Source organism: Buteo buteo, chromosome 28 (genome assembly GCF_964188355.1).
Source record: "Buteo buteo chromosome 28, bButBut1.hap1.1, whole genome shotgun sequence".
Classification (NCBI taxonomy): Eukaryota; Metazoa; Chordata; class Aves; order Accipitriformes; family Accipitridae; genus Buteo; species Buteo buteo.
This window is the reverse complement of record NC_134198.1, coordinates 8,948,287-8,972,677: the sequence shown is the minus strand read 5'-3', so window position 1 is coordinate 8,972,677 and position 24,391 is coordinate 8,948,287. Positions and strand designations below refer to the sequence as shown.

At 39.3% G+C, this 24,391-nt stretch overlaps 1 protein-coding gene across 1 annotated transcript in view; it reads left to right on the top strand.

Annotated features, from left to right (window-relative positions):
- The first annotated feature begins 5,766 nt into the window (after nucleotides 1–5,766).
- TFEC (transcription factor EC) overlaps nucleotides 5,767–24,391 on the top strand; it is a 70,204-nt gene continuing 51,579 nt past the window's right edge. The window contains exon 1 of the mRNA XM_075059101.1: nucleotides 5,767–5,811. The gene's annotated coding sequence lies outside the window, so the exon portion shown is untranslated. The remainder of the gene's footprint in view (nucleotides 5,812–24,391) is intronic.

The window sequence follows — 24,391 nt, the reverse complement described above, 5'->3', positions numbered from 1 at the left end:
GGCACAGTTGGGGAAAGTGTCAGTGTAGGGAGAATCCCCACCAAGTAAGACTGTCTGTGCAATTAGCTATCTGAACTCTAACCCTTCCAGAATAATTAATGAATAACAGAGGGGATCAAGACAAAGACACAAAGTGATTTGGTGGGTGCTAGCAAGTAATACATCAAAGAATGCTGGTAATTGGCCCTGTGGCTTTCATTCTTTGCCCTATTTCTTTCAATTCATTGACTCAAAATAATGGGTTCAGGTTCATTATCAACAGGTTTTAGCTGCAAGAGCACAACACTTCAACAAAGCTATGATTGTAGCAGTGCTGGTGGCGAAGTAAAAAGTTGTAGACTGTAGCACACTCCCTTGAAAGGGAAAGCAGCAGCATAGTCATAGGCTTTGTCTTACATGAAACAGTTGGTATTCACGAATTTGCTCTGAGTTTTCTAAGACTTGGTGTTCACTGAGGTTACAATGCTGGAATACAGTTGGTATGGGCAGGTATGTATAACTCCACTTCAAATGCTACTATAGCAGCAGCATCTATATTCTGTTCCTTCAGCTGTAAGAAATGAAATAGAATTCTTGACATCATGTGTCACATGTACATGACATTATCTGCATACTAATGGAGACAGTTTAGAGGCTTTCCCCCCCCTTTTGGCAGCATTGCAGTAAAAGGAAAATTAATTACTTTTAATGCTTAAAAATATCTTCCTGATCTGCAAAATTTTAATTGGGGGTTTGAGGGATTTTTTGGCCAAAATCAGAAATGGAATCTCCACTGTTCTGTTTTGTTTCTAGCTAAATGCTGTCGTAAGATGTCTGTTTAGCTGATGCATTTAAATAATTAGAATAGCTTTTCGTAAGTAATAGAATAAAGAGCAGAATATTAGAGCAGTTGTCTTCAATGAGTGAATGATGTGTAATTTTGCTCTGCTGTTTCATTTTGCCATGATTGTTTCTCCCTATTTACAGGCTATGGCATATGTTGTTTGTTATTTATTACCATCACATTAAAACCAATTACATTTACAGTTAAAAACTGTATGGCACTATGGTTAAAAACTGCCCTTTTGGTTTAGTATTTGAGAAACTTGAGAAGTAGTTTAAATTTTAGAAGGATGCTAATGCGCACAAATGGATGTAAAATTACTTTTAAGTTGAGACGTTACTTTGAATTTGGTTTCATAGCAAATACGCAAAATGCTGTAAATGTTTTAAACATCGAATTGTGCTCCATATACTTATGGACAACAATCTAAGAGCTTCCCAATACCTCTGAAAAGTCTGTTAGGAGGTAGCTGCTTGTGCAACTATTGGCTGCTTAAGTGTTACATGTCAGATTCTGATCTCAGCTACATCACTGCCTTTTTGAAATAGCTTGAACAAAATTTATGCAGAATTTCATTTCAAGAGGACTGTATTTTGTAATTGTGAAATCATAAGGTTGAATCTTGAATAATAATAAAGTTAGATAAAAAGTTTCTGGTACAACTTGCGGTATTTCATTTTGATATTAGTCATGTTTCTGAGAACAACAATTATGTATGAAATATTCAGATAAAGGTATGATTTACCAGTGAAGAAATAGAGCTATAAATATGATGCATGTCCAGCAGCCTCCCCTCCTTTAAGTGCGCTTATACTGTTTGAAATAATGCTGTCACTGATCTGTGTGTAGTAGTTCTTTGTTGTTATCTTCTATCATGCAGATTCATCCACTAGAATACGTGCCTTAACCATAACTTTGTCCGTGCCATGGACAAAAGTATTCTGGTTTTAGAAAAGCTTTATTAGCACGTATTCTAAATTGAATAGTTGTTTTTGATAAATTCTAAGTAATGCTTCTTAGATTTTTTTTTTAAAATTTCAAATATTTGTAGTAGGACACTGCTTAGCACTAGGAACAGTGCTACAAGCCCAGTGTGACAAAGCTGTTAGAACGTTTGCCTTCCCCTCTCCCTGATTCCAGCTGGTTTTGGTAGGGGTTTCTTGTGTAATATCGGCATGACTTAGACGATATATGAAACACTTTGAGACAATTTCAGGATTGTTGTTCTTTTAAGTTTGAATTCTAGTTCTTAGAGAGTCTTTTCATAGCACTGAAGAAGTCTTTTCCATCTGTTCACATTGGGGCATGGATGATGTAAATATATCATCTTCACAATCATGAATGTTAAAGATGGCAAACAAACAGAAAACTGTGATTTATTGTAGTCTTGCCACTGTTATATGTTGTTAAAATAAATATTTTAAAACTATTTCTATTGTGAACAGCCATAGTCACAGTGCCTTCTGTCACACATATAATTCAAGATCCTGAGTTGACAAAATACTGGTTGATCTTGTCCCAGAGGTTCTCACACTTTTTCAGAGAGTTGCTCCTCTTTTGTATAATTTTACCTTCAAGTGAATAACAAGACTTTGGGGGAGAAGGAAAATCGTTATTAAAAATACACACAGACTTGATCAAAATAACTTTGATGGCTAGAATGATGAGAACAGTCATTCTCTTCCTTTGACAGGTATTTTTTGGTCTGAGATTTGAGGGCACCAATATTGATTTAGAAAGCTCTGTGGCTCAATTTTAAATGAAATGTAAAACTTTTCCAATTTCTCACCTATCAACCTCCATAAAAGAGCAGCTGCTCTTGCAGGGAAAAAGCGCTATTCCACTTTGGGGAGGTATCACAATGCATTTATGATGTGGGGCTTACCTAAACAGCTCCCCTTTCTGCGACTAGGAAAGGAAGCCCATCTTTATTTAGGGTGGGATTTCTGACTGTGGCAGCTGGATACAAGTCTGGATTCCAGGCTGGGATGTGAGCTCCGGACCCCCTTGAGTGCATCCTTTCCAGCAGGTCCCCCCTGCTTTTCTCCTCTCTCCTGGAAGTGACAATGGCAGAAGGCTATTCCCTGCTCTCCCCTCCTGCAAGCAGCTGCACCCCTCGTCTGGACATCCACTCCTCTTCCTCTCCAGAGAAACAGCAGCAAGCTGAATGTGCCTGGGCGTTTGCCTGGATCCTTGTTAGCCGACAGAAAGTTTCCCAGAAACACGCAGGGACTTCATACTTTCTACCCCTGATGATCAAAATTACTCTTAAACACTGCAAATGGATTAGGTTTGATAGCAGAACTAACCTTATATGGGAAAGGAAGAGGAGCTGAGGGACAGTCCTGTCTCTCAAACGCGCTCAGTTCCTGTCTTTTAGTGAGAACAGGAACAACTGCATGCTTTTAAGGACGTTCAGCAGATGAGAATTAGAATATACCCCATTGCATTGCTTTCTAATAGAAACTGCACGAAGGCTGCAAAGGAGAGGGGAGTCTTGGTTGCTGAAGGTCAGCTCCTGTTTCAAAGGCTGACCTCCTTTGAAAAGAGGTCTCTCTGCCTTGTGTTCCCATAGGAAGGGACCCAGGGGCTGGATCCACGCTGGCCTGCGGTCAGGGAGGTGCTGAGCTTCCGTTCAAATCACTGTTCCCTGAAAAAAAAGGCATTTCAGCATAACCTTAGGTGTCTTTGACTAAAAACTGGATGCTTTCTAAAGTAGCGTCTTCATTTGGCTGATATTATGTGCTTGAATATCTCAAAGGCTGTAAACTTAGCAAAATCCGGACTCTTCTTAGATATGATTTTTTTATCTTCATTTGGTGTGGTTTCGTTTGGCCTGTTATCCACTGTACAGTGCATTACTGGGACTATTAGTAAAATATGGGCTAAATGGGTCTGGGAGAGAAAATCATATTTTTTTCAAATTTTTAGGTACCAGAAAGAGAAAAGCATAGGATGACAGTAATTAGACTTAGGGAGTGCAATCTGTGTTTCTGAGTTTTATTCCTAAACTGTGTCATATACCAACTTCATTACCAAGCCTCTCAAAGATGATGATATTTCCCAGAACAAAGCCTTTTGAGATTCTTAGGTGAAAAGTTTATGTAGCAAGGAAATATTACAGTAATGACATTTTAATTTAGTTATGTCTCTAACGGTGAAAAAAGGAAATAGCTTGGGGAGGGGAGGGAGCTGACCTCTGTTATCAATAATGTTTGTACTTTCTCTCAAAGTGCATTCCTTAAACAAAAGAATAAGGAATCACCTCTAGATCTCAAGGAAAAGGGTGGCAGGATGCTGGAGGGCACAGGGATGCTGAACAGAGTCCTGATCAACCATTTCTCATGGAAATCAGTGAAGTGGAAGCCAGAAACAACAGGGAACACTCAAGGAGAACGTATTAGATATGGTATCTGCTAATGTGTCATTGGCCAGCCAAGAAGAGAGTGACTAGTCCATCTCTCCTCTCTCCCCTAAGGCCAGGGCTTCCATTTCTGTCCCCTTTGCCACCCTGAGCTCCTTCGTGATGGTTTTTATATCACTTGCCAGAATTTCTCTGGCTGAAGGTCCAAACAGGTTTTCTCACAAAAAAAAACCCCACTCCACTTTGCTGAACGTTGTCTTGTTTGTGGAGCTTTGAATCCACCTCAGCTTTTCAAGTGGCCCACGGGGAGCTAGGCTGTCCCTGTCTAGAGCAGAGCTCAGGTGAAGGCAAATGCAGGTCTCGTGACATTTTTTTAAGTTTTGCAGTGCTGTGAGAATAGCAATGGAATCTTCAGCAGCTTTAAGAGAAAGCAGCTCTGTTTCGGTGTCCAAGGTGGACAGTGTCCGAGTGTTTTATCTCTCTCGGATGGTTTTGTCCCTGTATAACTTTTTGCCATATTGGACCTCTTTCTTGCTTGGTGAGATCAGAGGCACTATTAACTTCTTTCAGTATTGTTACTAAAAATTGCGAGCTGCTGTTTGAACTTCAGCCCCCTTGCTTTTGGTTTTGTGCATTTTACCAAAAACTTGACTGAGTGTGAGAACTTTCAAAGTATTTTAGTGTCTTTTAGGTAAAGAATAATTAAACCAGGAAAATACCATGCTAGCTGTAGCTCATCTGTCATTTCTCATGTATCCCAATTCTTGCTTCTCATGAAGGGTTAGATGAATCCTTTACTCTAACGTTACACAGAGAATAATACAGTGTGTGAGAGAAAATGGGTGTTTCCTGAACAGGACTTGGGGATGTAACTCCCACCTTTGAAAGTATTTGAATGTGAAAATTCAAATATGCCCATAACACTTACAGCAGTTATAAAAACTGGCCTTAAAAGAGACAAAATTGCTTCCCTCAAGGCGTTAGCATATAGGCACTACTTTAAGGAAAAAAAAAAAAAAGGCTTAGGGGACTTAGCATGATTTCAAGTTATTCATAATTTGGAGGAAATCATTGCATTACAAAAGCCTATCCTGATTACAGAACTTTTTAATCTCAACCCAAGATAAACATGTCTTCCACACCACACACACCTGAGTTGCCCTTTTAAATACCCAAAACCTTGATCCATATTCAGGGCTTTTTTTCTCGAGTCTCCCTGCTGTGATGAAAGAGTCATCTCATCTTGTATTAATTTTGTCTCGGTACATGGAATATTATTATGCGATAGCTTTTGGGGCAGGTTTTTCTCTTATATTTCTGAGAATTTTAAAGCTGTTAAAGTAATAGCTAAAATTTCCACCTCACTTCCAAAAAACCATGTTTTGTTTGCGAGAGGAAGGTGGTGTTACGCAAACTTTGCCCTGAGCAGTTTTCTTTAACAGCCATCGAAAGTCAAATATAGAACCAAATTTCTAGTAGTTCCTTAAGAGGTCAACCTTGTCCCCACCCTTCATGGGAAAGGAAGCAGGATCTGTGAAACCCACGGGTGCTTGCTTCCCTCGGCATTACTGACCTCCAGCCGGCCGGTCACGGCTGCCCCCCGCGCTATGGGTAAGGAGCTAGGGTGAGTACGGGGACGGGCAACTGCCGGCCTCCAGGGACCGTTCTGCTTCTCGGTGGTGGGGACAACCAGCTGGCAGGGTCTAACCTGGCTTCAGGGACCGCAGGAGAGGGTGCGGAGTCTGGCAGCGGTGGTGCCGGCCGTGGGGAGAGCCCCCGTGCCCGTGCCAGCCTGGCGGGCAGCGAACCGCTTCGTGGCGGGGGTGTGCGAGAGCAGCGACCGACTGCACAACAGGGCTTCATTGTGTAGTCATTCATAATCGATTTTAATGCTCGTATTTGAACCGCCATTGAACTTGCAGTGTATTTTTGTGGCAGGAACTGGTTGGTTAAAAAGATATTTTCAGTGCCATCTGGATTTGGACTGCGTTACAATTAAACTATTGTACTTCCCTAGCCATAGCATTGCACCATAGCTAACTGGGCTTAAGTTAGACCTTTAACTTAATAAACTGCTTTCTGAGGAGACAAGAAGATTTCATTTCCCTCTTCTATAAAATTTAATTTGTTGTACTACATAAAACCGTACAACCTTCTTACTGCTTATTTACACAAAACTTCTGTTTAGTTCAGTGGAATTTTTGCTGAAAACTTCAGAGCAAGGCTGTATTCAAATAATATTTACATCACACCACACTTTTCCATTATGCAGTTTACCCTTTCCCCTAATCAATTTTAATAGTTAATTATGAAACAGTTTTTAGAACTATGGGGACTTTAATGATCATGTATGTACAGATGTTAAGTCCATGTATATGGATATATAGAGAGCTATATTCATTCACAATTAAACTCTCCACCATAAAAACTTGATTCTAAATATAGACAATTTGTCCCCAAGGGAAAGGAAAATAAAAACCACTGATCTAAGGAAAAAAACAATAAAGTCCCTCTGTCCCCCAAACCTATAATTACTATTTGGTATCTAAATCATACTTGGTCTTTTTGCCTCCATGGTCATGGACAAATCTCTCAAATTTGGATGCCCAAGATGTAGATGAATTTTCAAAGCCTGAGAGTGATTTAAGAGCATAGTCTACAATAAGATCAGTGGGGACTGGCATTCTTGAGTCACTTTTGTGGTTCTCACAAGAATATCCTGAATGTATAATTTCACATCAAAGTCAGTATGCTCCTTGCAATGCTTAGGGGAGCAATTGAGTTTTGGAGAGCTATACACAAAGGTATTCTCATACTACTGTGGCAACTGACAGCACTGAGTGCTAATTTAGATGCCTAATTTTAAATCGAAGTAAATTAAAAAAGTCCATACTTATTTATCCCAAGTCATATTATAAAGCTGCTCCTAGTTAGCTCGTCTTATCTGGGTTGTTCTAAAAGTTTGACATCTGGGCTAAGCCAGTTGTCATTGTGGAGAAGCAAGATGTAACACAGAGCAATCAATCTGCCTGTTTTAGACATAATTAGGACACAACTCCCTAATTCAATCCAAAACTTGTATTCTGGAACCAACATGCATTTGTATGGAAGAAACATAGCAAAAGAAAGAAAATGGTAACAAGGTTAGATCCGAAGCCATTCTTTTCTCTTCATATTGACCTACTGCTTGCTCCCCAGCCAACACCTTTGCTGAATGGGAGAAGACAAGTGTGACCACCAACCTTGGGGAATAACACTTGCTTAGTAGAGAAGCACTTACGTACTCTGCTCCAGGGTGACTGGTCGTGTTGGATGGATGCAGGTGTGAGGGTGTACACATTTGTAAATGCAAATGTATTTAAGAAAACGAAGGTGCAAATTAGAAATTTCTAAACCAGGTCAGTAAAAAGCAAGGTTGCCCTTGAGCTGTGCTTTGCCCTGCTGTGTTGTGTTTTAATCCATCGCTCTATGTTGCTTCACCTTTATAGAGTTGTACTGCCAGTGCACAAGACTGTAAATTTTCCCTAGCAGTGGTTTTCCCTGCACCAAAAAGAGAAAGGGAACATCTCTGTGGGGATCCTTTTGCACAAAGGCGCGGGAGGGTTGTGTCATCGGAGTGCTGCAAAGCCACCTCGAAGCAGTAAGTGGTGAGCAAGTGGGCAGAGGCCCGGGTTTTGTGTCACAGTCATTCCGATACTTTTCGGAGGCTTGTTGGGACTGTATCCCAAGTATGTTGCCCAACTAGATGGTAGGTAATCCGGGCTGGGCAGTGTTGTGGGCACATCTGCCTGTACCTGGCCTTGTTCCAATGGGACAGGTTCTGCTGAGTTGTGAAAGCAGGGGAAGCAGCACAGGGCTGCAGGCTGTTGTCAGCACAAGGCTAGGAACTGAACAAACTCTTTCCTGCAAGCGATAATTATACCACGGTTCGGTAAAGGAGCGCTTGCAAAACCAGGCACAGCCAAGCACAAAATAACCTTGCTGATCAAGCAGCCATACCCATTGGGATCTATTAACTTTTCATCTTGACAGAGACTATATAGGTGTGTTCAAAACCTGTTGGTTTGATGTTTCTTTCAGGAAAAAATTAAGTGTAGTCCAAGGGAAAGCTGCTTCTCAAGTCTCAGGCTACACAAGTTGTAGGAAATACTCGCCATTTTCCTCAGTTTCGCATGGTATTTCAAAGCTTCCCTTCTTCAGAGGGTGTTCAGTCCAGCTGCACGCCCTTGCACAAGTGGAATCCCCCTCTTCACCTCTGTGCGTGGCTGGATGTGCTGCAAAGGCTTTAGGGGATGAAGGGAGATATTGCAGCACAAAATCATTTTCCCCTTTTTAGCTGTTTAATGAATTGTGACTTTGAAATGAAGAGTAAATCTGTTCAACTAAAGCAAATCCAACCAAATTCAGATAAAACTTTACTTAGGGTTGTATTAAGTGTCTGTAATGGCCACACAGGCTGTATTAGAGAGACTTCATCTGCTCTCATGTCCGTGTCCAGAAGTTGGATGTCTTAGCCTGAGTTACTAATGCCAGGTTGCCTTCATAACAAATGGAGTAGAGGAGAGAACTCAGGAGACCTCTGTGCAGTCCTCAGTTAGCTGTCCACAGCTGGTCAAACAAATCATCTCCTGGAGAATTCTCATCAGTAAGAGGATCATCGTGGGTAGAGATGTCTAACTTTGAAGTGTCTAAACTTGGTCAAGAGGAATCCCCTTGGGTAAAAATGTGTGGCAAGAAATAGGGCTTGCCTTGAAGAATTTATCATTTATCTAGGGAAGGCAGGCAAAAGGGCAGCAGAAGGACGGCACAGGGAGGTGGCAGGAATTGGCCAAAGTGGGAATACACCCTTGCTGTCCTGAGACAAAGTTCTTCACCATATGTCTTGGATCCATTTTAATCTAGGGTATATTATTAACTTTGCCATGCTTCTCCGAACTTCCTTATTAAGTCAGAGTCTTAAGCAATAGCTGAAAGCCTGGAGGTGGGGAAGGGGAGAAGGAAGGATGAGAGGAGACTTCTCACACTTCACAGCCTAATCTGAAAAAGGAAGTGCTGAAAATTTTGCAAGATAATCAGACCCTCCAAAAAAAGTTCAGCCTTGTTTTGCAGCTAGTTTCAGAGCCAGTTTAATGGATGCAGTGAGTCAAACGCAGTTCTGCTGCAAACCAGTTCAACAACAGACTTTACTGTGGCTGCTCTCACTTGTACTGATTTGAAAATGGCCAAATAAACAAGGGAAAATTTATTTTTTCTGATTATTATATAAACTGATGAGTACAGTGCTGTAAGTGGAAATTCACAATCTATAGCACATGGGTTATGGGTTGGAAATGTGGAAATACCTTTCAGATCACTTTGCACTTTTTCTCTTTTCAATTTCCATTGGCTAAATGTAATCAATATACCTATAAGCATGAAATATTCTTCTAGTTTTGTTTTGTTTTGTTATTTTTTGTAGAAATTAAATTGCTTTAGCTGCATCATAGATGGTATGTGAATGTAAATATAAGGGTCAGTGGACTATATTGTCAATCTTCGACATAAGATGTGTTCCACACTGGGAAAAAAAGGAGGGAAAGCAGAAACAAAATGAAAATCATTTCAAAACCAGGCAATTCACCACCCAACAGAAACATGGATGAGATGGCAGACTCAAAAGATGAGTATTAGGAATGATTTATAGAATGAAATAAAAAGAAAGATGTTGATAAAATTTAAAAACTCAGCTTTCCAAGTATTTACTTAAATGAAATTTAACCTGTGAATCAAGTAAATTTTGCCTCCCTGTTTTGAAATGAGTCTTCTAATGAAAAACTTGAGTGTTCTTTTTCATCTTAACTTTCCTCAATCTTCAGTCTCTGGGCTTGACATCTGTTTAAAAAAAAGTCTAAAAATAGGATAGTGAAATGTAATGACTTTGAGCAATAATGGCATGACTCAGACTACTTTTTCTTAGAGTCCACTGTCAACCCAAACTAAGGGTGGCCTCTGTTCAGTTTTAATTGCTAATGTTAGCCTATCTTTCTTGCAGAACTTTGGTAAAGACAGCTCAAATTTTTGTTGTATAAATTATGATGCCATATAAACTTTAATTAAAGGGATCCAGATACTCGGCTACTATATCTCAGGATTTAATGAAACGAGTTATAGCAAGTCATGATCTCAGCCAGTGTGACCAGCATACAAAGATAAGGACGGTCATTTACCTTACTCATGTGAGAGAACTCCCAAACCATATAATTGGCAGCATCTGTAGCTCATTGGTATTAATATATTTAATGATGATAAAACAAAGTCTTTCCACTGCAGCGTGGGAAATGTTCAAATTCTGTTTCCATGAACATTGCAGGACCTTTGGGGTAACATAATTCCTGCTGTCGGTATCTGCCTGCTGGAGAACCCACTCAAGGAGGGGTGTCCTGAGGTGGGTGGTGAGAGGTGTGAGGCTGGTACCGCAGTGAGAGGAGCTGGTTCCCTCTCTATTTAGGGAACCACAGGCAGCCGGGATTGACTCTGCTGTATGTGTGCCAAATGCCTCTAAGGTGTTTTCTGCTCCCTCTCAGAGTGGATGAAGTTGAGGGTGCTGCTCAGAACACCCATGACCTGTTCAGCAGCTGGAAAGAAAGTTACTATTTCTTAAAAGAGTCTCTGAGAAAAGACAGAACCTAAATACTGGCTGTCTCCCCTGAGGAGTAAGTCATTCTGGATGTGCCTGTGGCTCCCTACAGGAGATCCCTACAGTACCTTAGTGCCTACAGATGTTTGATCAGGTCTGCAGCTTCTCACGCTTTATAGTGAAGTCCTTGAAAAAAGGTGTCCAACCAATTATAAACACCAACAGGAATTTTAGTTTATAGTTACTAACATGATAGCAAGTTGAAATACTCCTACTTTTTAACCAAACTGAATTAATCAAATTTATCTTCTTCTTTGATGCGCATGACTCCTGTTTCATTCTGCAAAATGCTCAAAGGGTTAAATTAAAGATGAAATAGAAGACAGTAACATGCAGGAGAGCCTCCCCCTCCTTCAAATCATATTTAAATGATAAAAAGCCTTTCTACAGGGTTAGATCCAAACTGTAGATTTCCTGTTACATTTAATAATGTAACCTCATACATAATGATAAAACTTAATTCTTTTAAATTTAATTTTTGGAATTACCATAATTATTTATGTCAGAAAATAATTGAAACAATTTATTTTCTGTTTGTTTGAATATTGTTTAAAGTTGACTATTTTTATGCATAAACATTTTTCTATTGATTTTTTTCACTTTAATTTTAAAGATCTTCTTTCATGTTAATTCTATTGACTTCATTATTTTTCTCCACATTGCTATTTCTGAATTCATACCATTGCAATTAGATTTTATTTTAAATTTTAGCTGAGGAGAAACTATGTCACATTTGTATGTTAGGGGACTGTGCCAAGAGCCTGTGACAATGAGGACAATCACAATTTCATATTTGGAAAATGTCAACAAGTTTATTAAGTGAAATTAAATAAGATAGCTTCAAAGTCATACATATTCAGCAACTACTGAAAGTCTGGGAGTACCATTGCTTTTTTGCTCCTTTTTGTCAAACAGGTGCAAGGAAAGCTGTCAAGGAAATTAAAAATATCATATAAATGTTGTTATTTAAGATTTTTGAACATAACTTTATATGCCTGCGGAATTCATCACTACAGATGTGTAGACTTTGTGCAAGTGAGGAATATTCATAACTGAATGTTATGGAACATTAAAGTAAAACATCTTCAGAGAGATTCTATGCAGAACTTCCTATTTCACCATCACTAACTTTCAGCTGGAAGTTGCCAGTCACTAACTTTCAGCTCATTGAATCCTGTTGTTATTTGGATTGCCTATACGGCTATTCTCATGATTATATAATTTCCTTCCTTTTCCTGAATACCTGAAAATGGATACTGTTTGAGACAAGTAGATAAGTTGGACTACTTTTTCTCATTGGTGTGTTAGCTTAAGCTGCCTAAACTGAGCCTGATTTGTCCAAAAACTGTAGGAAGTCAAGGTTAAGTGACCAAATCAAATTCTGATTAGAGAAGTACATGTATATTTAATTCATGAGACAGGATTAAAGCACAGATCCACAATGGTGCTTAGGGTATATTTAGGAATCGTTTTTTACTGGCTTCCAGAAAAATTAAGTATTTAAAAAGGAGTGATCCAACCAGGGCATGGAATAGGGCTCTCTTGTTCTGATGATGGGACATGACAAACACACTGCTCTTCAAATTACACTAATGCCTCTAGAAAATATAATTACAAATGGCGGAAGCGATATTTCAACGACTCCTACAAAGACCAGAATAATATAACGTGATAATAACTAACAAATTGCTGAACTATTGCAATCCTCATAAAAACTAACAGTAGGATTGAGAGTATGCCCAAGAGCTCGGTGAAGCTGGGTAGTCACTGCATGTAGTATCCAAAGGAATTCTCATCAGTCTGCATCAAACAGTCATGTTTGTCTTTGCATGGTAAAGATCAACACCCGACTCCTCTTTCTGCTGACCCTCACATTTCCTTGAAGTACTTGTGTCTGTACAGAACATGAATCTGCTACCTGCATCCAGGACAAAATTGATTCAGAGACTGGTCCTAACTTTGTTCGATAATGGCCTTTGTTCTCTGACTTGAATGTCAATGTTATGTTTTGTTGGGGTTTTTTAAGTGTGCATATTTTCAAGTTTAGCAGGATTAAACCAAAACAAAATCTAATGAATACTATCATGCAATTAATGTTACAGGTCACTTGAATCTATGAGACTTTGCATGCTAATTAATTTAATTTTGACTAAGAAATTCAAAGCACACTTACTCCCCAGGTGCAAGCACAGATGTCTAGGCTAGCAGAAGCACATATTTAATGCTAGCTTCCTGTGCCATGTCTGTGCATGGTCTTTAATGCCTGAGCTAAGATTGTCTTATGTCCAGACTTCCCACTCTTAAGTTCACATTTAGAAACCTAGATAGAAGTGTTCCTGAGAGTGGCCACTGTCTATGGTATTTTGTAGCCCACATAGCTTTCCATGGTGGTGATTTTCCATACTTGTAAGAATCAGTTCATTTGCACTGAATGTCCTAAAGAAAAAATGAAACATAACTCTCAAAAGACATGAGTTTGAATATTTTGCTCCATCATGTGTGAAGTGCATTGATCCGCAACTTCAGAAGTGGATGAAAACTGGAGATGAACCAGCAATGGATGCCCACACCCCAGAAGGCCAACCGCGTCCTGGGCTGCATCAAAAGAAATGTGACCAGCAGGTCGAGGGAGGTGATTCTCCCCCTCTACTCTGCTCTGGTGAGCCCCCACCTGCAGTACTGTGTTCTGTTCTGGGTCCTCGGTACAGGAAAGACATGGACCTGTTGGAGCAGGTCCAGAGGAGGGCCACAGAGACGATCAGAGGGATGGAACACCTCTCCTATGAGGAAAGGCTGAGAGAGTTGGGGTTGTTCAGCCTGGAGAAGAGCAGGCTCTGGGGACACCTTATTGAGGCCTTTCAATACTTAAAGGGGGCTTATAAGAAAGATGGAGACAGACTTTTAAGCAGGGCCTGTAGTGATAGGACAAGGGGTAATGGTTTTAAACTAAAGGAGGGCAGATTCAGATTAGATATAAGGAAGAAATTTTTTACAATGAAGGTGGTGAACCACTGGCACAGGTTGTCCAGAGAGGTGGTAGATGCCCCATCCCTGGAAGCACTCAAGGTCAGGTTGGACGGGGCTCTGAGCAACCTGGTCTAGTTGAAGATGTCCCTGCTCCTTGCTGGGGCGTTGGACTAGATGACCTTTAAAGGTCCCTTCCAACCCAAACCATTCTGTGATTCTATGATTCTATAATTCTATGATTCTATGAAGTGATGTCAGGAATGTTATTTCCATGTGTCAGTCAGTGTCCTGCCCTGTGTATAACACATGCTGAAGACCAACAGTGTGCTTGCATCCTGTGAAACTCCACAATGGAGAAGAAAATCTCATTCTCATTGTGGTCTGTTTAGTCTGTTCATTGGGGTTGTTGAAGTAACCCTTGAAGTTTTTGCATCTTGTTTTCACTGGATAGGAATTTAAATAGTGCTTGGCCCACCTAACGTTTTGACTGCCTGAGGAGTTAGTGGCTCTATGTACCTACTTCAGGTATTTAGGTGTGATTTACTTACATATGTCTTATGATCATTAAAGCTGTGTTTTGCAGTTTTCTAGTTGTGATCATAGACTGATTAGTAGGGCTGACTCCTGCCCTGCTCTGAGAGAGCTTTTGTTGTCTACAGAGAGTGAGCAGGGAACCAAGCTCATAATTTGAAGCACACAAAGGCGGCAGAATTTTGTCTCAATTCGAGGGGAAAGCTAATTTAGAAATATCGGTAATCGTAATAGACCTCACTTTTTCATTTCAGGATATAAAAAATACATGTTAAAGCCAATAAGATTAATTAATATAATACAATGAGAAACTCAAGTGCATGGAGAGTTTTGAGGTAAATGGCAAGTCTTTTTTTCTGCTTTAAAAGCTCTTTGTATGTTTGCCCATCTATAGGAAGGCATGTATGAGAAACAGAGAGAAATACATACATAGCTATTTGTATACTATATATGTAGTCCATAAATTACCATTTGAGGTTATCATTTCAGTTACTCATTCTTTACTGAACAGAAAGATGGGAAGGAGATTTTCTCTGTAATGACTGAGTGAAGGCCAGCTGTGTTGACCTGCCCTACAACTTGACCATCTCCCGTTGGGGGATCTGTTACCAGCACCATGGTAGAACTGGATCTGAAAAGAGGGCCTGTACAGGAAGAATATTTGTGGAAAAGGTCAGAATAAGAGACAAACCCACCAATAATAATAGACACTTTGATTTATACAAATTGTTTGTTTGATTTTTTTTGTATGACTAGAATATTACTTAATTATGTCATTGCAATTTAATTCAGTTCACTCAGTCATGAGGAGGAATTCTGATAAATGTGTAAGATCCAATTAGAAAAAAAAAATTCATCTTCTGAATGCTCTAAATGTCTGTCTGTCTGCCTTTGCTCTGTTCTCAGAGACAGAACTCTCCTTTGGAAGGGAGGGTGGAGGGGGAAGGGAGTGGCAGATGTCTTCAAGATAGGCACTGCCTGCTCACCTGTATGATATCTACACCCCTTTATGTATCTGAATTCAGAATTCCCTCATCTAAAACTGAAAACCACCCTTTGCAGGGCAAATGAGACTGCCAGAAAGAGCCTTTTTCAAAAACAGCAGCTTATCCGCTCTACTTTCTCTAGAATAGGGGCTACACTTATGTAGGAGTCACTGTGCCTTTGCATGTTTACCATACCTCTTAGATGCATTTAGAAACTGTATCCCTGTTGATAACTGTTGCAGGCATATAAAGCTTTACATAAATAACATTTTGAATCTAAACTAGCCCATAAATGGACAACATTATTTTTTTGGTCTCGATCTTATTGAATGCTATTGTTTCAGAATTCCTACACTGAAAGATGCAGGTCTACAGACGTGCTGTAGTTTTGAAAATTTTTCTGCATATATTAACTAGTCCTTAGCCACGTATCCATATTGTACAAATGCTGCATAAGGTTGTGTGGATTGTAGAGGTAAGCCGCGGTAATTGAATAACAGGTGTTCCAGGTGGAGCCTGAGGTGGGATGCAAGTGTTTGCGGTGTCTGCCTGCCTTCCTACATCTGCCTCACTTTCATGAGCAATACAATTCACACACAATTATTTTTTCTGTTAGAAAAGTTGAACAGTTGGTGCCAGCCTACATAATGACTGGCTATTGTAATGCCTTCTTTTTTCATTAACAGAAGCACTCTGAATATTCATAAAAAGTTGACATTATTTCATTAGCAGTTGCAGGTGTATGAGTAAGCCTACTGAAAAGAGTATCATGCTCTCTGCTGGATATCTCCATAAATGTTTCTAAAACATGAATTCCCACAAGCATGGAGGACCATGTAGCAAGGCAATTAATGGGCACTGAATGTGTATTCCCAGTCATTCGTTCCTGCTCTCTTTCTTGTTAGTTCAGAGCTGTATTTATTATTAGTTCTTTCATAAATCTGTGAGATCCTAATCAAGAGCTCCAATAGATAGACAGAAATGGGTGTTTGTCAAATTTCTCAGCCCTTTTGACTTCCTCAGTTTTAACAAAGAGGTTTTTATATATTGGATTTTTACCAGTATTACAGAAACAAGACTTTCAGAGTTTATTTCAAAATCAGAGTTGCACTCCGGGAGCTCAAAAATTTCCAGTCATGTTCAAAAAGCAGGAAACCTGCCACATTGTAAGGCTGGTGGTTATAACTATTGGCTGATTGTGCCTCCCGAGCAACCTGCGATGTCGGGCAGAGCCTGAAATTTTGTTCTGAGTTTGCAAAATGTATAGCGTGAGGGGTTTCTGGTATATCACAAGCTCTTAGGAGTGACATAGCTACTGAGTGTCCATGCAGTGCAGTTGTATTGATCAAGTGGGTTGCAGGTGCTGGGCTGCCAAGATGGCAGGAGGTAGATATAAGTGGTGATGAGGGCTGGAAACCCATTTCATTCCTTGATTGTGCTCTACCACTGCTTCTCTGTGCTGCTATAATGCAATTAATAAATAATAATAAGATTTAATGAACAATTTTGGCCTGCTGACATTTTGAAGTAGTATTAATGGGTGGAGAGCTTGTGATGAGAGAGTTAGGATGTGCAAAAACCATCTTGTACTGGGCTCACGGAGGAGCTATTAGAAAGAAAGATCCATAAATCTCTGCTTAGTGATCATTAATCAGTCTGGGGATGAGTTGCATATAAGCAAATGTCCTGGTTTTCCCATGAGCATCAGATTTTTTTTCTAAATTCTGTGCTTTGCAATAGAACTCCAGCAGTTGAGGTTTGTGATTCTGTCCATTATTTCCAAGTCCCTATGCTGATTTTTATCCATTGCTTTTCACCTCCACATGGATTAGCAGCTGCCTGTGAACTTACAGCCTTCAGATCCACAGAACATGTTGTAAGAGCTGCAAATCAATAGAAAGCAGCTGCTTAGCATCCCTACATCGCCCTACACAGAGCAACACACGCACGGCCCTTCACTGGCAGGTGAAGCAGACATGCGGAGGGAGCACAGTGATGCTGAGCATTTGTTCTATCTTCCTTGTCCTTCTTGACCAGAGTTCAATGGTTCCATAAAAGGTAACTGCTGTAATAATGATCCAGCAGGAATCATTTGCAAGAACTAGACCCCAAACATTTTTTAACATGTACTCTTCCCATGAACCAAATAGCCAGATCTCTTATTATGGAAATTGATTGTTCCCATGCCTCTCTGTATGTTGTCTTGCTGCTACGAGGGGCAGGCCTACTTCTAAATTCTCGGTGTAACACTGTGGCTGAGACTAGGCTATTAAAAAAAAAATAAAAAAATATATATACACACACACACACGTATAACAGAACTAGGTTTTAATCCCAGCTCTATCTAAACTAGCTTTATATGAACTCCCAGTTATTTTAGCTGTAAAACTGGTGAATAGTTATTATCCCCCAACGTATTAAGCCTTTTTGCATATTCATGGCAGTGAGAAGTAGTGAAATATTAGGAGCAGTTGGTGGACTTGCTGTGACCGCAAGTCGTGGTGTCTGGGTTTGGGGTAAGCTGGGACTCATACCTGACTACTACTGCAGGGACTGGGAGAGGAGCCATGTCTTCCTGGGGTGGAGTCACAATCTGTATTTTTTCCTACAGCAGGCTGCAAAAGCTGTAAATTTAAACAGAATAGGCAGCTGTGCTCCACACGGGTTGGAGTCGAGATGAGACTGTGTATAATTCATTCAGTTCTGGAGTTTTTTGCATGGTGGTGGTTCTGCTATTTGTATAAAGCAAGCTTTTTAAATGCAAGTTTTAGGGATAAATAGGAAACAATGAATAACATTTTCCTAATAAGTGAAGCCGACGTAGACATTCTTGAAATACTTTTGGGAAGCAGGGTTGACAGAAAGGTATTTTGTGGACACACTCCACCATTTCATAACAGACTTGTTCTGAGCTACTAGAACTATCTACGCTTCTTATTCATTAGGCCAAATCCCAGTACTCTGTTCCTCAACTCTCATATAAGTACATAAGTGGAGAGGAATAAAAAGCCCAATATATATATATTTTATGTTGAAAACACTGACTTTAAAAAATATAAAAGTGTAACTTGACATCGGGTGTAAGTGGGCTTTGCTGCCTTTGACTCCACTGCAGCTGCATTGATTAACGCAACCTAAAGACCTGAGTCTACATTATTTTTTTTTATATATTTCTCTCAGAGTTTTGAAAGCAAAACCACTGTTCGAGTCTTTCTTTTAAAACAAAGAATGCATGTAAAACATGTCCTCTATGTTCATCAGACATACTGTTGAATTTGATAGTCCTATCATTTGTAAGCTACATATAGTGTTGCTTTAATGCATTCCCTCACTACTTTGATAAAAGCCTTAAGATGTTGCCACTAGTCCTTTGATGTTTCCTTCTGATGTTACAGTACCTCTTTTTTTTCTTCTCTTCCAAAAAATCTGTTTTGCATAAACATGAGCAGGCAAGACATTTCTAGTTAAGGATAGAAACATCAAATTCTATCAATAAAAGGACAAAATGAAAAGGTATATCCAGACTTTTATATACTGTTGCCAAGCCTTTACAGATTAAAAATTAAACCTCGATTGGTGTTTACACTGCAAACATATTAAAGCAAACATATTTCGCTAGTTCAAAAAAACCAAAAGAAAACCAACTTAGGCTGCAGTGAATTTTCTTGTGATGCAACAATTTATTTCGTAATAGGCTCTTAGAGGAACTCTGGGAGGATAAATCTTATACTGGTAAGAAAATACTTGCATGTCTAGTCTTGTCCATAAACTATCAGTCTACTAACACAGATTAATTGGTTGTCATACAAGAGAAAAGACTGCATTTTTATATTTAGCTTCAAAGCCATATATCTTATCTTGAAAAATAAAATTGCTTAGTCTGTTTTTTTACTGGGAATAAGTAAGAGATTAGTAGTAGTAGTAGTAGTAGTAGTAGTAGTAGTAGAAGAAATGATTCAAATAAAGGTCCCAGTGAAGAGGAGGTGCCATTGTCCCGATGGGACTGAAATAATCTTTACCCCAAAGATTTTCCAAAAAGAAAAAGATATAATCATAGTGATAAATAAATACTACTAATTCACATTTATCAAGGAAAATAAATTAAACATTTTGCTCAAGGTCGTATAGGGAAAACATAGCAAGGGCAGGGACTGAATACACAGAACTCCTGAGTGCCAATCCACTGTAATTTAAATTACTGGCAAGTGTTGTGGAAAGAGTGATTTTCCTATGAATGGCATGACTGTTTTGCTGCATTCAGGAAGAACCCAGTGTAGTGGAGCCACAACATGGTCTGGTGATTAAAGAATGTTAACTTAAGCCAAGAAATGCCAGCTTGTCATCTTGCTTCTTCCAAGACATACATGTCCCTTGGCTAGTCAAAATTTCTACTGTTTTCAAGAGCAGAAGATGAGATCTCATAATACATTATAGCTATAAACTGAAAATTGAAAATCCTTTTAAAAGGTTTATATGAACAATTCTCAGTAATGTAAATAGACATAAAATATAACTTCTTTGTTGCACAACCGAAGAGTGGTATACTTCTTAAGGACTTCTTTCACAGCTCACTAGTAGAGGATGCCCTTGACAATTACTGCTTAAGGCTTCAGTCCTGTAAATAATTGTCCATGTGAGTATTCCCCTGAAATCAGTGAAAGACCTTGGTAGGATAAAATGGGAAAAGTGTAGGTAGTTGCAGGATCAGGGACTATAAAGGTATTAGCAATGATAAAGACATTCTTGTAGCAATAAGCAGTGATTAAATAAAACAAACAATCCCCCCACTCTGCCCCCACCCCTCCTACCCCCCACCTCCAATGAGATGGAAGTAGGTAGTGACAAAGTAAGCTCATAATTAGCTAACAGGAAATTTGGGAATTGGAAATAAACAAAACCTATTTGATTGTGAAATCAAAAACTATACAACCACAAAAAGTTCTAGAGAAACAGAAAAATGGAATGAACTAAGTGATTCTTGAGAATTAATATTTGTTAAATACATTTATTTCTTCATCCTACCTGAAGTCAACTACGCTTTTGTGTCCACCTTCTGTCTTCCCTGTGTTGTTAAAACTATTGAGTTCGGACGTGGGAGGATGGAGACAAGGCCTTCAACTTCCATTGCTCACTAGTAGAGAAGGTCACAACCCTGAAAGGTCCCTTTTTTTTCTAATCTGCAATAGTCTATTTCAATACTGGTTGATTTTACTGTACAGCTGTAAAACAACATCTGGAATTTATGCCATTGATCAGAGTGTGAATGATATCTACATATGAAGGATTATATGTAGACATCTATTTCCTACTGCTGTGCAGGCCACTTCTTGCTGTAATCCTGTTCTCACCTTTTTACCAGCCTTTCTCTTTTTTTTTTACTCTCCACACATTTTCTTCAGAAATGGTGTCCAGATCTGAAGCCTACAGTAAAAAGACTTAGAATTTTGCTGTACAGCAGTCACTGGTGCCATGAATCATTTTAACTTGTCTTGCAAAGACTTAATGCAAAGACTTTTTTCTGTATCTGTCACATCCAGGGAATCCCAGAGTGTCTTACATCAGGCCTCCCCGATGGTGTGCTTTAAAGGTAGGTTTGGGGAATCAATAGCCATGTTCATCTCTCTTGTAACACACACTTCTTATTATTGAGGTCTAACTGCTAGGACTACTGGGCACCTGGTACACTGAAATTGGGATTGTATACTGGGAATGGGAGAAATAATGTTTACTATGGAGTTTTCTCTATGGCTTTTACTGAATCCTCAGCCAAAAAAAATCCCCTGGTCCCTCACTTCTCAGTATTTGAAGTATGGTTAGTAACCAAATTAGTTGTTGCCCAGGGCTGCTCTTCCATGAGACACCTTTCCTCTCCCATCCATGGCAGTTTTTGCACACTGGACACATACCTTGCACATTTTGACATAAAATCTATTTCAGATAAGTTTCTGCATACATCCTCTAAACACTGAAACTGTAAAGCCGGTACCATCTTCTTGTCTATGAGGGAGGATGGACTGGGATTTTCTTTAATGAAGCAGTTAAAGCTTTAAATTATTTGCTTGCCTATTCACTGTCTGGTCCAATTTTGCCAACTTGAAAAGAAACCTAGCAAAAAACCAACCAGGTCTACTTTGGGTCCATAAGATGATCAAAAGCCTGGCGGGGATTAGCAGTGTGTCTTATTTTGCTGGTAGTCTTTTGTATGATCCCCAGCCCACGCCGGCAAGGGGCTTTCTGACTGATGTACCCCTGTGGTCTCTTCAGCTTCAGGTGTAACTTTAGGACCCTTTGTTCTGTGCAAATACAGAAAGCGAGCTCATGAAGATTTTCTGCATCCAAGCTTGTTTTTATGTTGAACACTTTCTATTTCTTTGTTTTGTTTAATAGTTAAATATTTCTTCTACCTAACCACCCAGGACATTTTCTTGTGCCAAACTGGGAACTCCAATCCTTTATGTTTATTATGGCAGCACTGCTTTGTGCTGCTTACTGCCAGGGCCAGTTTTAGACTTGGCACCTAAGTAAACTATCCACTAGAAAACTGGAATAGGGTCTAAATTTCTTCTTTTTATTATGTTCCAACATTCTCTGGTTGTTTTTGTTTTGTCTACTTCCCACCTTGTGTAATTGTCTTATCTTGATTTCCCTTTTCTTCTTTTAAGGTTGTTTAGTTTTTATTATGATGACAGACTCATCTTTCTTTGCTGTCACAGTTTGATTTTCCCTCTTTTCTTGGTGAAGGGCTTTATCTTTGCTTTCAAGTATTCTGTCTAGGAATACAGGGGTATGCAAAATATCTTTAAGTAGAAACTGAAATTAATGTTCTTTCCATCGCTCAGTTTTCTGACAGCTTTTATCAAGCCCAATTTTTTTTCTATTTACATTATCAGCCTAATCTAGCCATCTGGTCTAAATTTTCTAAATTTTATTAGTCATAGTATTATCCCCTTTCATAATCATGTTAAATGCAGTTCTTGTTTTGCACCTATTCATCCCAAGTCAGCATTTCCTGCTCTTCCCACTACACTGATCACTGCCTCAAAGCTTTCCAGCAAATAGGAGGATAATGCCATCTGCAAACCTCAGGTGACTTGAGTATTCCCTGCTGATACCGCTATGCTTAGTTTCTCATTCAAGGTTTATGGAGACCTTTGTGCAGGAGAAAAGGGGGTTGGTGATATAATTGAAAAGGACCTTTTCACTTACCTTGTCGAATGTAAATTTCGATTCAACTGCACTATAAATGTTTTTGAAGAGAGAAAGGCTACAATACTGTAATGTGTACCTTTGGAAGTGAAAACGAAACTTTAGTAGGCGACATGCAAATCTTGCTTCAGGAATTGAAAATGCAGGTTAAATTTAGCTGGGCTGGAGCCTCATGGATTAATGTGACAAGCTAAATTCTTCTGCTGGAAATCCAGCTGTGGGGGAGGGACAGCGGGAATTCTGAACTTCAAGTAGTGGGACTTCGTAATCTTTAGGGAAGGATACTCTTGCCCATTATAGGGACCATCCTGACTATAACAGTGAGCTGTGCACTCGTGCAGCTGTTGTCAAAGAAGGAGGGACCAGGCAAAAACGCAGCTCAGAGTCCAGCACTTTTGCAGTCTGAAGCCACATTTACCTATGCTGTCCTCTCTGTCAGTTTTCTGTAAGAAAGCCTTCCCCACTCTGGCAAGCATTTATGCACCTGCTCATTCAGTGGGATGGTCCTGAGGGCCACCAATATAAGGACAAAATCTGGACTTGACTGAGAAAAATAAGGGTGTTATCAAAATGTAACTGTCTTACATATATGCTCTGCATACAGGTACAGAAACGGTGATAAGCTCAAGTAAATCTCAGTAAATTATGTTGTTAAACTACTTTGAAACAGTGCTGAATAAACTGGGACTGTGAACTGGCTTGAGAATAACCCTAGTGTTTGATGTTACAGTTAATTAGCTCATTCTATATTATAATAATAGAAGACTGTAATAGGAAGAGTTCTGCCTCCATGTTTAGGCTTTGTGGCCTTTTGAATAGCAACAGTGATGACAGACTGACAAAGTGATTGAAGGAAACAGCAAACATGGCCATACTATTATGCTGTTGATTTCTTTCCGCATCTATTCTTCAGTTAATAATGCATTTAAGACACAGACAGGAAGTTTCTTTCCTTAAAAGTGCTGCATCATTTCTTCTTCTTTAACTGAAATTCCAGCCAGAGTTAAGGAAATACCCTTATGAACCACTTCTCCTTTCTCTCCCTCGAACCAACTGGATATACAAACAGTGATACACATTATTTATGGCCAGATTTGTACTAGACCTTTCTTGTTTGCCCCGCTGTGTTCGGGTACCTGGGCTCTGGGGTGATGTTGTTTCATAGAGGTGATAAAACTGACAGAAATCCAGGCACTGCCGGTAGGTAACTATGCTGGCAAACCAATGTTTCTGCACTTTAACTGTGTGATGAAAATCAGGCTAATCGGTTCTTGCTTTATTTTGCACGTGTGACGGAATCACGGTTTTATCTGCCATCTTCTTAAGGCAGACCAAAGGGGCTACTGTTTGCCTTCTTTCCATAACGTGGCCTACTGATTATGCTGATACATGCTAATTAACTGACTTGATAATTAAATAAATTTGTTAATACTAATAAACTCACTTACTAAATCTTAGTGTTAACATTCACAGCACACCGCTTTGTTGCAGTACAAACACTGTGACATGTTTTCCTGCTGAAAGTTTTGTGGCAACATACTGAAGACTCTTTAAAATACTGTTACCATTATTAAATATTGTTACTTTCAACTAAAAAAAATTATTTTGGGGGCAGAAAGATTTCACACAGATACATAGCTATGACAATCATTTTTCTAGGCAATCCTAACAACTTATTTTTAACTTGTACATTCCTTTCCACATTAGGACCATTACATTTGAAATACTTGTTCTGTACAACACAGCTTATAATTAATACTCTTAATAATGACTTACCAGTAGTAATCTTTAATTCCATATTCACACAGAACTCTCATTCAAACTAAGTGGGAATTTTT